The sequence below is a fragment of the Octodon degus genome, unplaced genomic scaffold (assembly GCF_000260255.1).
Source record: "Octodon degus isolate 3935 unplaced genomic scaffold, OctDeg1.0 scaffold00005, whole genome shotgun sequence".
Classification (NCBI taxonomy): Eukaryota; Metazoa; Chordata; class Mammalia; order Rodentia; family Octodontidae; genus Octodon; species Octodon degus.
In genome coordinates this window covers 18,855,033-18,869,466 of record NW_004524581.1, presented here as the reverse complement: position 1 = coordinate 18,869,466, position 14,434 = coordinate 18,855,033, and positions in this window count along the sequence as shown.

Here is a 14,434-nt window from a genome sequence, read left to right as displayed (position 1 = left end):
GGGCTGGCTGGCATGTGGTGCTGGGGGATTGAACCGCGGTCCCTGTGCTTTGCTTAGCTTAGCTTGTTCTAAGTAGGTGCTTTAGACCACTGAGCCATCTCACCAGTCCCTACATAAATTTTCTATTGAATTACAAAAGTCAGATTAGTGGTAACCTTTGTGAGGAGACAAGATAGGGAGGTAAGGCAGACAATGAGGGCTTCTGAGAGATAATTCCTTGTAGTTCTAAATTACGTTGTGTCCACATAACACTCACTTTATTCTTTATCACTAAGCTGGGTTTTTGGACCTGGAAATTTTATAAGTGTGTGATAAATTGCACATACCCAAAGTTGGACATATTTTATATTTTTTCAAAAATATCTCGGACCTGAGAACTGGTTTATGAATGGTTTACATTCAAACAGGGGATGTAAAAAGGAATAAAGAAGTAGGATATGGCGGAACTTGCCTATAATCCCAGAATTTCAACAGACTGATGCAGGAGGTTCTAGTCCATCCTAGACTAGAGGATGGACTTAGTGATTGATCAAAATAACTTAGTAATTTAGCAAAATTTTGTCTCAAAACAAATTATAAAGACAATGGATGTAGCTTAGTCTTAAGACGTGGGTTGAGTCCTTATACTGAAATAAAAAACATACTTTACAGAGAAAAGGGCTACTTACTAAAACTTCTATTTTATGCTATTTAATTAGCATCCCATATTTCAAATTAATCCTCTGTGTTTGTCCGTGCATTTGTACATAGGTGTGTATGTAAAGAGTACTTGGTATCCTAAAAACTGAGTGATTTCTACTGCACTGCCAAACACAAGATTAAGCACTCTGCACTAATTCCACCATGTGACAGTAATCCAGGTGACCTACTGTGAAAGAGTCAGAAAACATTTCACAAAAAACACTCATATGAAGGCATTTTCATATGTATATTATTTAAGCTGAGCTGGAGCTTGAGATGATGTCATCTTCCTTGGCTTCGCTTCCTCGGGGGCAGCGGCTCTGTCTGGAAAGCTGGTCTCCCCATCTCAGTATCTCCTACTGACTTGCCCTAATCTTATTATTTCTGTTGATATTTGCTCTGCATTGCATGTCTGCTTTCCTGGCAGTATTCATTGATATTTGTCCCCAAGGAGTCTTTACATTATCAAATTAAACAAATGAAATTAGGGGAGCCGGGTGGTGAGGCTTAGACTCTGATCTAACAAAATAGCAAAAGTCTCCTTGGAGGACCGGGGAAGAATTTCAACTGAGATTAATATCACAAGACAGGCACGCTGGCAAAAATTCAAGATATTTTTTAAAAATAAAGTTTTTGGCTTAAACCTTGAAAGGAATCAACAAACAAAATTTATCTTGCAATAAAATCAGAAAGATAAGCATTATTTTTTGTTTTATTTCAAAAACTTGACATAGAGAAAATACTGTGGTCTTTAGATTCAAACAGAATGCAGGTCAGATTCAAGCCTCTCCACTTCATAAGAGCATTATCTAACGTTCACAAATCCTAGTGCATTTACCTATGAAAGAGCAGTAGTAACTCCTGACGGTTTATCCTATGCATTAAATAAGATTTTAGATGTAATATCCTGTGCTTTTAGATATTCATTTATTATTTGTTATGAAATGACTACTACTTGACATCAGCTGTTGCTTTTGCCTCTACCACCTCAGCTCGGCATATCAACTCTCTGTTTCTGGTCTTTCATCACCCATGTTCTCACTAAAATAAAGAAAGAAATTACAGGCATTTTTAATTTCTTTGCCTTGAGTTCAGAAGAGATATTGGCTTCCTAAGATTCTCCATACATTAACAGAATAGGGATAGGAGAGAAATGAGGGATGGAAGTAAGCATGGGAGGATTAAGGATGATAAACATAGAAGATAGGCGACAAGAATAATACATGGGAGTCCATGTCGGGAGCTGAAAGGTCTGCTCCAAGGCAAAGGGAAAGGCCAAGTGAAAGACTGCAGCTCTCCTGAAGAAATTGCAGGGAGACATCCTCTTTCCCCCTTTCATTCCATTCTGCTACAGTACTATTGGCTGGTGTCACTCATACCCAAGGCGGGGTCTTCTGTCTTCAATAATCCATTCAGCCACACCCAGAGCTGTGCTAACACAATCAGTTGGGTGCTTCTGACTCAAGTGGATGCAACAGATAACTATCAAGACTAGGGTCCCACTCCAAGTGATAGCACATAATGTTCGTGAATTCTTGAGACATTTCTAAGTGATTATTCTCTGTCTCTGTCTCTCTGTATCTGTCTCTGTCTCTGTCTGTCTCTTTGTCTCTGTCTCTGTCTCTGTCTCTCTCTCTCTCTCTTTCATACAACGGCCTCATATTACTGCTGTTATATTCCAAATGGAGGACCAAGTCTCAAGAAATATATATGACTCCCATGCCCCAAATTCAAATAATTTAGATTAAGAGATTGCCATTAAGGGCACTCACTGTTCTATTTATTGATCAGGCAATACACAATACATTCCCATAGGTGCCTGGAACTGAACAAAGCCCCAGAGAGAAGTGGTGAGCAGGAAAGACAGACTTCCCCCTCTTGGACTCTAACAAGGACGACAGGCTGTGAATGTAGAGCGCAGAAGACAAGAAATCCTCCATGATCACTGCACAAAAACACTGCATCCCGTTCAGAGAGCGAAGCGCACGGGCAGTGTTGCCTGCCCCGTGCCTGTGCCCATCATGGTTCTAAAGAGACCACGCACTGCCTTCGGCTAGTCTAGAGCGAGCGTCTCCAGGGTCTCAGGGCAGAGGACACGCCAGTGAAGTGAAGCGGAGTCCATATGTGCCGCACCCAGAAAAGATGGAGAGCTGGACTCCAGCCAACACCCAGACTTCCGGTGTCCAGAGTCACATTTTTCAGTCTCTGTAATTTATACAGTCTGCCTCGGGGATGGACTCGAACGGCCTTGGGCAGCACTCTCAAGCTCTCTGGCCCTCAATTCCTTAAACAATAAAGTAGGAGCCGCAGTATTTAAGCCATGAAATGCATATTTATGTAATTATATTATAAATTATACATGCAGGCACACATTTGTTTTTAATTCACAATTTTAATGAAATTGGCCTGTTTCCCAGATGTGTCCTGACTCTCTTCCCTAATCAAAGATTATTCCCTATAAAGTATTTTTAGTACAAATGCTATTAACTTATCATTGCATTTAGTTTAAAATTTTTAAAACAAATTCTATTTAAAAAAAAAATTTTTTGGTAAATTCTAGTACTATGAATAACACATAGGCAAGGTAGCAAAAGAACAAATACATCAAATTAAAATCCGAGAGTTTTCTAACCGGTCTCTTCTTTCTACTTGATTAAAAGCAAATGAAATAGTTCAGAAAATATTTTGAAAACAATATTATAAAAATAAATGTTAGTGTAAATTTCAGTCAGTTAGTTTCTCCCATAACAATGTATCTCTAAGTGGGTAATACTCCCCACTTTGTACAAAAGAAAGACAGAAATGATAGCTTATTTTCATTATCCAGAAATAATGCACTGAAAAAACAAAAAGAAAATTAGTGGGCTAGGCAAAAGTCACTGAAAAAATTGAGGCATTTTTTAAGATACTTGCAGCTCAGACCCTTTTTTTGTTTTTATTTTATTTTAATTTATTTATTTATTTTTTTTTTTTTTGCAGAACTGGGGATTGAACTCAGACCCTTGTACTTGCTAGGGAAGCGCTTATTCTACTGAGCCATCTCCCTGGCCTCAGACCCTTTAGCAGAGACCTGAACACAAGCAGGCTTATCTCTGAAGTTCTGCGGACCCCAGAGGGCTATTGAGAGGATGAGTTTCTTTCTCTTTCATCCGTGCAGCCCCCTCACAACCACTGCTCAGTGGCCAGCTCTTGTCTCCTAGTGCTCAGAATTTCCATCCTTTCCTTAGTGTGTTATGAAGAATAACACAGCAAACTTGCAACGCCGTGCCAGCTCTACAGCTGCCCGAACAAGGCACAGCGGTCTGCATTAGGGACCATTTTTCCCCAAATTACCATGGGTAGTGAGCATGATAGTGGTATTGTGGGGCGTGTGTGTGTGTGTGTGTGTGTGTGTGTGTGTGTGTAGAACAAAGGGGAGGTTGCCTTCTCTTTTTTAGTGGAGCTTATAATGTGAGCCAGATTATGAAAGTCCAAAGGCCCTAGGAAAACAGTTTACACTGCTGCTTTAGATTAAGGTTTTGGCTTCTATCCCATGACTCATATTTACAGAATTTTAGTTGCTTCTTGCACCTTTTAGATTACAGAAATAGCAGATGTTTGCCGATAACTGTGATTTAACATAACGCTGATGTGAAAGTTTAGAAAAGGGAAGCAAGCGATGAGCTAAATATTTGTATAAAAAATAATTCAATTAATTCTGATTAATTGACTTAATTAATTCAATTAATTCTGAGTGATTTGTTACATGACGAATATTAGGTAGTTGTGAGATTTGAATACAGGCTGTCCATCTCCAAATTCCATTTCCATGTCATTTTCTACATGGTCTCAAGGAAATAAAATTCAAAGTCCAGAGGAAATGTGGTATCCCTCTGTTCAGAATGGAGTACTACACTGCCATGCAGGAGAATAAACTTGAGTCTTGCAGAAAAATGAATCCACACTGAGACTTTAATGCTGAGTGAAATAAACCAGACACATCTTAAATACTGAATACTTTTTTTTCATAAGCAATCCAAATTATAAACGCATTAAAGAGAGAGGTAAAACATAATGGAAAGCAAGGAGATGGATCTCTTGCAAAAAGCAATGAGGGGGGCGGTGCTGGCCAGATAGCTCAGCTGACTGAAGCGCTTGTTTAGGCAGAGGACAGGGACGGCGAATGCTGTGCTGGCCCCGCCCCCCGGACGCGCTGAGACACCAATTGAGCCTGGGCTTGGTGGTACGCACCTGTAATCCCAGCAGTTGGGAGGTTGAAAACAGGAGAATCACTACGAGTCCTATCTACATAGCAAGATCCTGTAGACCCCATAGACCTTGTACTAAATACATTTAAAAAAAAAAAAAAGCAATGAGACAGAGAAATGGAGTACATAGGAGGAAGGAAAGAGGAATGAGATAAAAGGGACGTTTTATGTACCTTCACCAACTAACTAGGATGGACATAAACATTATGTACTGCAAACTTATGCTAGAAACTTAAAGAAAATGGCAACAACACTGAACTTTTCCCTCTTAAAAATGTGATAAAACTCTAGTGATTTTGTGGCTGTACAGCAATTCTATTTTTGTTTTTTCCCCAGAAGAATTGACTCTTAGTTGATTATAAAATTTCTCTTGAAATTGATTATAAAACAATATCTCTAAAAGCAACTGCAGCATTGTTTACTTTTCTCAAGGATTGAAAGCAAGAAAAAAAATACCTTATAAATATGTGCACTTGGTTTTAGGGTGTCAGATGTTTAATAAAATCATAAATATGTTATTTCTTTGACAGACAAAGGTCTCTGAAGAGCACATTCAGCCAAGCAGCGGCATCGCAGCACTTTGAGCTAGAAATCCCCATGAAAGAGAGAAGTCACCAAATCTGTACCTTACTGTCACGCAGGTGGCCTCTGCCCATGATGAATGCAAACCTCAAAGCTTACATTGTGAGTCCTGTATCCTTTCCTTTAAGGATAAACAACTGAATAGACTGCCGGGAGAGCACACCACATGTACATTGCTTCTCCCCCCCCCCCCCAGTTCAGCAGAGGCCATTTCTCCTCTGCCTTGTGCCTGCGCTCCTTACCCAAGATAAGGCGCCTTCCCTGTACCTTCATTTCTGCCATGATCTCAGCTGATTGTTGGCTGCAGTATACTGGCTTGGCAACATAGAGGTGTAGCGGGAGCTCTCTTAGGGCTCAGGATTTATGTGTGACTAGAGGTGTCGAGGAAAGAGCAAATTGTTGTGACTGGTGGCATCCAGGAAAGAACCCGAACAGATCAGCAGCCGGATGCCCTCCTCACTGCGCTCCGATGACAAGAAAACTTCACACATCCTGGATAAAACGGCAGGACTTGGCTCGCTGAAGCAGCAAGGGGCTGGTCGAGCTCGTTTCCAGTCTTCTCCCCCTTCTCTGAGAAATAAATGCATAGTCAGTCTTTAATGTGCCCCAAATTTGCTTTTACCTCACATTTGGAAGTCAAATACTTCGCTTTCTGAGGTCAGTTCTGTCCCTCTGAGGCCTGCTCAGTGCCCTGGTGGCAGAACAGAAATTCATTCTCATACAACAGGCTTTCAGCAAGAGGACATTACCAGCCTAATGGAAAACTCCCATCTGGCATGGGTAATCCATCTTCGTGAAAAATCACAGAACCGTGTCACACTACATAAGACTTCATTTCTAAAATCTCTGGCACCGGGAGAAGGCCACAGTTTATCAGAACATTAATGGGCCCTCCTGTCCTAAATCTGTAGTATTAGACTTGACTAAATTCTCTAAATCGTCTTCTGAAAATGAACAAAGTAAAGTGAGTCTCAATTCTTAAATTCTGAAGCTGGAAAGAGTGGCCCATTAGCCAATTGTGACATTAACAAGAAGTTATTCCTGTGGCATGCTTTCTGTGTCACCAACAACAAACATTATAAGCCCTGTTATGGGAAAGACATTCTGAGAGGCAGTCTTGGAGAAAGAATTGAAAATGAAGAATTGGAAACAAAACAATGTCATTTCCAACCTAACAACCAGAACAAAAACCTGAATAATATATAATCTCATAAATTTTCTAGATGTTTCAAGAGAACTGAAATCATGAAACTAAGAAAATTAGATCTAAAAAGTAGCAAGTACTTCCAAGGAGATGCTTGGTACCCATAGGACGTTGTCTTTCCCACAGCATCAAGGAGGAATGAGGTGATTTGTATTGCAGAGAAGAAGCCAGCTGAAGAATCAGGCACCATAGCAAATCCCTGTCGTTCCAGTACCAGGGATGCTGAGGCAGAAGGATTGCCCAGAGCTGAGGGATTTAGTAAGTTCAAGGTCAAGGCCACTGGACTATATAACAGAAAGAGACAGACAGAAACAGGGAGAGAGGGAGGGAAGGAGACAGAGAGAAGGAAGAGGTAGACAGAAAGACAGAGGGAGAAAGGGAGACAGACACAGACTAAAATTTTAGCAAACCGCCTGGGGCTAATGGGTTACTCAAGAAAAATTTAATCCAGAGTTTATATAAAAGTTGAAAGAATTGATATTCAGAATCAGGGCTGCTACAGCTGCTAGGAACCAGGCCCAGGACAACAAAGCACACCACCTTGCCCTGTTAGGAGTCAAGAACTGAGTATCAAGGAAGAGCACCACATTGACTAGAAAGAGGCAAAGCTGGAGAGAGGGCTCCGCAGTAGTGTAAGCAGGCAGGGATGGTGGGCAGCCGAAGGGAGATCAGGGCATTGGGGATGACCTCTCAGTCCCCAACTTGAACTCGAGACAGCAAGCAAGTTTGTCAACATGTCCTGTGTCATAAATGATCACAGAGCATTTACAGAACAGCAACTGAGCCAACCCAACTGCACAGTTGAAGAGCCAATGAGGAGCCTAAGGGAAGAGGAGGAGGCTTTTGCATTCCAAATACAAATACTGAGGGGCCAGGGAAATAACTCAGTTCAATAAGCACTTGTCTGGGAAGCACAAGGACCTGAATACAATCCCTGGCTCAAAAAAAAAAAAAGAAAGAAAAGAAACAAACAAACAAAAAAATACTGTCCATCGCTCATCCCTACTCATCAAGAATGGCATAAAAGGTCACCAGACTCACACACACACACACACACACACACACACACACACACACACCAGACAAAGTAATCAAGCTCAGCAGCAGATGGGTGTTAGAGCCCTCAGACAGGAGCTCCAGCTCTTTAGCTCACATGATTAGGATGTACAAAGACTTGGGGAAATGTGGGAGATAGGCAGGGCAGAGGGGAAATTTAACAGGTTCTTTCACCATATTAATCTTTACAGTCTACTAAATGTGTATAATAAAGCATTTTTCTCTTGGCATTTCTGATTTCATTTGGCTTAGCTACTTTAATTTATTTAATTGTTAAAGTGTATTCACAAAAGACATTTTTTTTTTTTTTCTGTATTTTAGAGAAAGGTGTATAGGATGTTCACGGTCTCACTACTAGATGGGACCCACAGTGATCTGCCTGTTTACAGCCTCCCAAGAGCTGGGATTACAAGTGTATGCCGCCATGGCCAGTTTCAATCACCATCTCAGTGCAACCCAGGGGTGGGTGGGGCCACCATGGCAGGCCCGGTGATCGAACACCTGACCTCTGCATCTGCTTGCAGAAGCTTTAATCTGCTGAGCTATTTGGCCAGTCCTTTTAATTTGTTTTTTAAAGTTATTATTTTAAAAAACATTTCATTTTATGCACTCATGATTTGCTCTGAACTTACAATCAGTATTAAGCTAAACTTAAAACATTTTTAAGGTTATTGCTTCCTCTTACCTTTGATAATAGATCTAATCAACAAGATCTTAACCTTCCCCTCTTTTCCATTAGAAAATTTTTCACCCTGATTCTTCTCCATTCTCTTGGATGAGATTATTACACAAAAAGCCTAAGATCTTTGAACTTTAGAAGTATTTAGGTTCTACATTGTCTATATTCACCATTTCCAACCTAAGATGTTTTCTATTAAATTAAAATTTAGTTGCTACTTCCAAATTTGAATATGCTTCAGAATTTTGCTGTTTATTAGTAAACAAAAATCAGTACAAATAATAAAAATGATTTCTATGTTATTTGTAGTGTACCTAATATATTGGTTTTTTTAATGTTTTATTTATTTATTTGTTTGGTTCAAGATCTTGATACACATTTTGGACTTGAAGTGATCCTCTCTCAGACCACCCAGTGCTAGAATTATAGGCATGACACCATGCCTGATTTCAGTGGCATGCGGTTTGGGGGATGAACCCGTGTCCTTGTTCTTGCCAAGCAGGTGCTTAGACCATGGCGCTATCTTCCCAGCCCCTATATTGTTGATTGATTAGCTTTTTCTCCAACAATGAAAAGGCAGAGATAGTTGTAGGGATCCGCTGGGCCTACTGTGAACGGTTCTACCTGGGGAGACATGGCAATAGGAATGAGAAAAATAGATAAGAAGACAAAAGCTGGGCTAGGTGGTTACTGGTCCACCTGATGGGCAAGAGTAACCCAGCACACAACAAAATGGTCTTTTGTTTACATTTTTGTAAAGTTTGTAACAGATGACACAAGGTTGCCTAGCAACTAATAGCTGGCCTGAACCAGACATGATGTTTTTCTCAGGATGGAGGTAGCTTGTTTGTTTGAGGAGCTGAGGCCCAGGCCCACCTACACACATTTGATCAATTTCCTAGCTTCCTGCGGCTCCCAATATATCCCCCTTTTTTGAGTTTTGTCAGAGATGGTTGTTCCATTACAGTTAGAGACGCTGTATTTGGAGAAGTCTTTAAAGGACGTTTTTATCCTTGATGCCCGTCCACATATTGTAGGTAGTTGAAGTTAACAATACAATCCTATATAGTCCAACAGTCCAGTATAGTAATAAGTTATAAGGACAGCTGGTAATTGTTAGAAGTTGTTGACTTGAGCCTTTTACAGCATAGCATATTAATATGGCATTAGTTTTTACACCATTTAATTTATTTTTGAAGGCCAATTGTTGAACTGTCAATTTGCTAGCTTTCCTGTCACTCACAATCTTTTCAGTAGCTTGTAACAAACCTGCAGCAAAATCTTGAAAAGGCTCATTAAGGCCTTGCCTAATAGAATAGAAGCCAAGTTAAGGAATATTTTACTTTTACAAGTGAATTCTCTCTAGGCCCTAAACATAGATATTAGTTTGCTACATAGTCACGATGTAAAGGTCAGTTGATTGTTTGTGCTAGCAAAAGTATCCTTTCCATTTAGCAAATATTTTGTAACGAGGAAGTTATAAAACACATTTCCTGCCTGTTTCCTGCTATATTTAAAGAAATTTTCTCTCTACAATAATGTCCTGGATTCAAAGGTGTTTTAGCTATTCCTTTCCACTCATTTGGGGCCATAGTCTGTTGTCGCAGCATTTCTGCTAAAACTCAAAGTGAAAGGAGTAGTAGGGCCCTAAGTGGCAACAGCTTGTGTTACTTCTTTTAAGGTTTTAAAAGGTGTGGATTCATGAAGGCATACAACTTAGTTTTGATCTGTGACTCAGTGAAATTTTCCTGAGCTGTGTGGCCTGTGGCTCCGTAAATGCATTGGGTGTTTCAGTTTTGCCCAGATTTTAACCATAGACGCTATCTTTAGCCTAACAAATTTGCGATACCAGGAGTGTGCATAGCCAGTGCCAAGGCCAGAGGGTATCATAGTCATGACCCTCTTACTTAGCACCTGGCACACAGGACTACAGTTGGTGATACGCATTAACCTCTGTAGCTGAATGGGGCAAACAGATGGCAGGTGGCTGGGGAATCTCAGCTGGGCCTTCCTAAGACGGGACCCCAATTTGTGCCCCTCGCCCCAGAGGCGCTGTGCTGCTTGGAACCAAGGGCCCGTGATTTGAAAGAACGTTTTCCTTTCCTATCTAATTGAACAAAACTAGAGGGTTCAAACTCTATCTGCTGTACTTTTGTTCCACCTTCCTTGTCCCGTTTGGGACTTAACTTTAAAACAGTACTCCAGGCTAAGTCCTTTATGGTGGTCTTAGAAAGTAGCACAAATACAAAACCCAAAAAACCCCAAACATTTTTATATACATCTAACAACATCTAAAGTTCTTGAAACTCTTTTTCCCATTGTTAATACAATTGAATCTCTGTTAGGCTTTTCTCAAGCCTCTTTGTCTCTTTGTGCTCCTTTATCTCTCTGGCCCAAGTGAGCCAGCTCCTGGCCCTAATGAACCCCATCTCCAAGTTTTACACCTAGTGCACCATCGCCAATGCACACCAGTGCAGACTGCTGCTGGCTCTAACCAATCCACTTCTCTCCCTTATGAGCACTCTTTGGAAGTGGTTCCGCCACCCACACTTATCTCATACCAGGCATCCTGATGGGGCACCAAATATAGGAATCTGCTGGTCTTACTGTAAATGGTTCTACCCAGAGAGATATGGTGATAGGAATGAGAAAGACAAGAAGACAAAAGCTGGGCTAGGTGGTCATTAGTCTGCCTGATGGGCAAGACTAACTCAACACACAACAAAACAATCCTTTATTTAGACTTCTGTAAAGTTTATAACAAATGACCCAAGGTTGCCTAGTGACTAATAGCTGCCCTGAACCAGACAGGATGTTTTTCTCAGGATGAAGGTAGCTTGTTTGCTTTAGGTATTGAGGCCCATTCCCATGTACACACATTTGATCAACTTCCTAGCTTCCTGTCACTCCCAACATACAGTGAGGGGAAAAAAGCAAACAATGACACTGTAGGATGTGAAATGCATCTTTATGTCTCCCTCATGGTGGTCCTTGTAGCTCAGTCAAACTAATTTTGGGGACAATCAAAAAGTAAAGCAAACTCAGTATGGTAATGCTTTCTTATAACCCTAGCACTCCAGAGGGTGAGGCAGGAGAACTGCAAGTTCAAGGCAAGCCTGGACAATAGACTAAAACCTTTTCTCAGGCTAACAAAAAAATTAAAAAGACAGAGTGAGCTGGGGACATAGCTCTGTGGTACAGGACCACCCTACCACATCCCCCACAAAAAAACCTCTTATTTCCTTCCCCAGCAGTGCACAAAGCAGAATAAAAAGTAAAGCAGAAACAATAACATTTGAGGAGTGATATTGTTGTGGACTGCTGGGTTAGATAGAAATATTATAGCTACTCAGACAGGGCCAGGTCCTCAGGAGGAGCCAGGATGGAAGGCCAGATACCTTGCAACCATGAGAGAGACAGACACTCACTCTGTGGGTCAAACCTCAAGAAAAAAGATCAAACAAATTCATACCTTCCTAAAGATAAACATCCGGGATTTATATTCCAACTAGATCTCTCCAGCAAGTGTTATTGGTTCACTTCTTGAGGTTAGCCATTCTTTCTGGGGTCAGATGGAATCTCAGTGTTATTTTAATTTGCATTTCTTGAATGACCAATGATGTTGAACATTTTTCATATACTTATTTGCCATTTGTATTTCTTCCCTTGAAAAGGGTATATTCATCTCTTATGCTCATTTTTGGATTGGGTCTTTGAATTTGGGGGCCTGATTTTTTTTTAATTCATTGTATGTTCTAGATAGAAGGCCTCTGTTGGAGGGACATTCAGCTATAATTTTTTATATTATATTAAACCCAATTTGTGGGGGATTTTTGTTTGTTTAAGAAAATCAGGGGGCCTGCCCCGTAGCTCTGTTCTTTCAGTGGCTGCTTCAGCAAAGCAGTCAGGCTCAGGTTGCTGTGGTTCAATCCCCACAACTCAAGCCAGCCAACCCTTCCCTGAAGGCATTCAGAGAAAAAAAAATCATATATTTATTGGGTACTATAATTATGAGTCAGGTCTCACTGCACAGCTTAGATTCTCAGTATATTGTTTACACAACCACATATATTGTTTATTTCATTTTTAAAAATAATTTTATTGAGGAACAAATAGCAATGAGACAGTTTCAAAACCAATTAGAACAGTTTCAATAATTAATATATTGCATATTGTTGTCTTAGTGGTTATTCATTGTACAAAACGCAGACATGATATCTTGTCCACAAACACTATTAGAACAAATCTTTCTATTCATTGAATTAAGAGAAAGTAGGTGTATATCTATCCTATTTTGAAAATGCAGATACAAAATGGTCGTTCGTTTGTATCCCCTTTTTTGTTCAGTTTTGTCAGAGAAGGGTATTCCATTGTCATTTAAATATTATAGATGCATGAATTCAGCAAAATATTCCAATATAATCCAGTAGTCCATAATAGTAGTGGGTTTTCCGTACAACTGACAATGTCAGAAGTTGTTCACTTGAGCCTTTTAGCTCAGCATATTAATATGGCTTTACTTTTTATACTTTGTTTTTATACTTTTCTGCTGGATTGTTAAGACTAAGATAAAGCAAGACCTATATACCAAGAAATGTAACTTTTGTATCTGGCAAGGTCAGTCAAATCCCCTCAGGATTTAACCTGAAATCCTGTACTGCAGTTTATAGATCCTTTGTCAGTGTCAGCCATGTGGATGAGTCACGGCCATTTTGCTTGGCCAATGTGCTCTCTGTGAAAGCCTGAGAGAATGTCTTCTCTCCATGTGACTCTCCTTAGGCACACTCTACATCATCAATCACTTTCCTCCCCGGCACCATAATCTCCTTGATCAGTAAATTTGGGACACAGCTGAGTTATATGATGTTACAGTACAGGTTCTCCTATGTCCTGAGTCCTCAATGGTCTTGAAAGGCTAGGGCCAAAATGTTGGCTGTCCTTGCAGCCCATCTTTTTCTCTAATTTTTGGTCTGCAAACTTAGGTTGTTAACCCTCTAGAAGAGAAACTTATTATTGTTACTCTACAACATAGGGAGTTGAGCTTAACCTCACTATCTGAATAACAAACATCTTAGACCTAACATGGAACAGGTATTTTCCATCAAGTATTTTTTTTATAAATCAGAATAAAATATTTATTAAGATTTATCAAATGCAGTGTAACAAGCTAATTAAGGAGCTTTCCCAAGATTTTGTTTTTTGTTTCCACTGTCAAAACCAAGAAACTTATATTTATATAATTAGAATTCTCAAAGTAGACAGGAGTAGGCAATAAATATTTAAAGATTTAAAATTTCTGAATTTAGTTCAACTTATAATACCATATTTCCAAGAAAAATGAACCTTTTGCACAAGAAATTTAAATAAAATCATACCAAGATACACAAAAATGAAATTGTCCAAAACTTATTGTAAAGAAAAAAATCATTAAATCATATACATAAAAATATTAACTATGGAAGAACAAAATTAAATAGCACCTTATTCCACATTAGAAAGAAAAAAAAAGGACCAAGTGTGTAAAAAACTAGACTAATTAAAGGACTGAAAGAAAAGCTCTGCCCTCTTTGAATTTTATACTTAGCAAACATACCTTTGAAAACTATAAGTAAGATTTTCTAGTTATACAAACTTGAAATATTTTAATACCTCCAGAAGTAGCATATAGGAAATAATAAAGAGCATAATTCAAAAGGCAAGAGAAGTGGCACTATGCTCCTGGATGAACAATAAAGAGCTCTCAATACGATAGTTATGCAGTACTATATAAAATATATTAGATGAACCATTATTTAAAGGTCATTGCACATTTCTATGAAACAGTACCAATCTTATGTTGGGTTATACATGTATGTTTTTATATATGTGTATGTATGTTTGTATAAAATACAGAAAAGAAGTAATATAAAGTCAACAGAAAATGGAAATATACTTATTAAAATTTCTAATACTAAGAGAAGACATCATACCATGTCTTTTAAATAA